Source organism: Meles meles, chromosome 14 (genome assembly GCF_922984935.1).
Source record: "Meles meles chromosome 14, mMelMel3.1 paternal haplotype, whole genome shotgun sequence".
Taxonomy (NCBI): Eukaryota; Metazoa; Chordata; class Mammalia; order Carnivora; family Mustelidae; genus Meles; species Meles meles.
This window is the reverse complement of record NC_060079.1, coordinates 71,414,637-71,416,693: the sequence shown is the minus strand read 5'-3', so window position 1 is coordinate 71,416,693 and position 2,057 is coordinate 71,414,637.

Below are 2,057 nucleotides of genomic sequence, written 5' to 3'. Positions count from 1 at the left end.
TCCCGGCCCCGGGGCTCCGCCCCTGCCCCGCCCCCGCCCCCGCCCCGCCCCGCCCCGTCCCGTCCGCGGACCGGCGCTAGGGGGCGCGCACGGGCCCGAGGACAGGACGCTCCCTCCGGGGTGGAGAGGGCTTGCCGGGAGCTCTTACGCTCGCTACCTGGGTTCTCTCCTGCCAGCTGGCCCGGCGCCCACGGTCGGGGGGCTGGGGGAAACGTGGCCTGCGCTCCCCTCGCCCCCCTGCCCGGGTATTTCGGGGCCGGGACCGTGGAGAGAGGCTCTCCTGTTGGACAGACTGGCGGCAGGATGTGGACAGCCCGCTTCGTCCCACCCCCGCCCTCCCTCCTATCCCTCCTCTCCCTCCTCCTCCATCCCCCTCCTTCTCCCTACCCCTACCCCAGGCCAATAGCTCGGCTTCTGCAAAGCAGAAAAAGCCTTTTGTGAGCTCCGAGAGGACACGGCCTGATGGCGCCGCAGCCCTAGGCTTGCTGAACTCTAAAGGTTTTCATGCTACGCTCCTCTGCATGACCCTGTTCAGCCTGTCACGGAGGGAGGACTACAGTTCTGGGCTTGAAATAGGCCTTGCCTATTTTGGTTCGTTTGGGCCCCGTGATATGCAGAAAGTCATTGTAAGAGGTGTGTGGCACAGGCTGAAATTCAAGACCGCAGCATAGGGAGCGCACAAGCCCAGTCGCAGCCTTCGTTGCAATTTTTGATCTTGAATGCTCCAGCCTCAAGGCTGGCCTGCTTGTGCTCATACAGTACGCGTAGGACAAACATTTAAGGCATTTTCCGGGACGTCCTGTCTCACTCCCAGTTCTGCGAGTCTATTCGATCAGCTGATGGCTCTGTCAGAGTGAACCCTGTCCCATATCTTGTTTTACTTTATTTTTGGGGACTGCCACCTTTTGCACCTAAATGAAAAATAAACTCATTCGTGTCTTCATTGCTGTCTCGAGTTAAACATAAAGATCAAGGTGTCCTTTCGGCTTCTGAGGTCACGAATCTGGGCATAAATGAGAGAACAAAGACACTGGCTTTACTATGGGGTTATTTGTCCCTTTAAAGTTCTTGCGGTTCTTGGTATGAGCTTTCAGGATTCGCTTCTTGCCAAAAGTAACCAAAGGTCTAAAAACCTGTAAATCAGTCCTCTACAATAAAGCTAGTTGCTAACCCCCTGCTTCACACTTTCACTGATGGTGAAGAGTTTCTCAATTCCTCTTTGTCACCGTCTTTTTTTTTTTTTAATTTATTTATTTTCAGCATAACAGTACTCATTGTTTTTGCACCACACCCAGTGCTCCATGCAATACGTGCCCTCTCCATTACCCTCCACCTGGTTCCCCAACCCCTGCCCCCCCTCCTTCAAAACCCTCTGGTTGTTTTTCAGAGTCCATAGTCTCTCATGGTTCATCTCCCCTTCCAATTTCCCTCAACTCCCTTCTCCTCTCCATCTCCCCATGTCCTCCATGTTCTTTGTTATGCTCCGCAAATAAGTGAGACCATATGATACTTGACTCTCTCTGCTTGACTTATTTCCCTCAGCATAATCTCTTCCAGTCCCGTCCATGTTGCTACAAAAGTTGGGTATTCATCCTTTCTGATGGAGGCATAGTATTCCATAGTGTATATGGACCACATCTTCCTTATCCATTCATCCGTTGAAGGACATCTTGGTTCTTTCCACAGTTTGGCGTTTGTCACTGTCTTTTAATGTCTTTTTTTTTATTTTAATTCCAGTAAAATTAACATATAGTGTTAATATTAGTTTCAGGTGTACAATATAGAATTCAACAATGCTACACATTGCTCAGTGCTCATCACGATAAGTATGCTCTTGTCACTTTTGGTTTTAACCAAATGGGTCCAAAATGAAAGTAGAAGTGATTAGATGTCTGTGAAGAAAAGAGAAGTTTGGACTATAGAATCATCAAAATTTACATTAGGAAGGACCGTTGGAGACCATTAGGACACACTGCACACTCAGCCCCATTAGTCTATTTCTTGAGATAGTATTTGGTTCATGCTACAATTTCAGGCCCGTAGGGTTTAGTGCATAT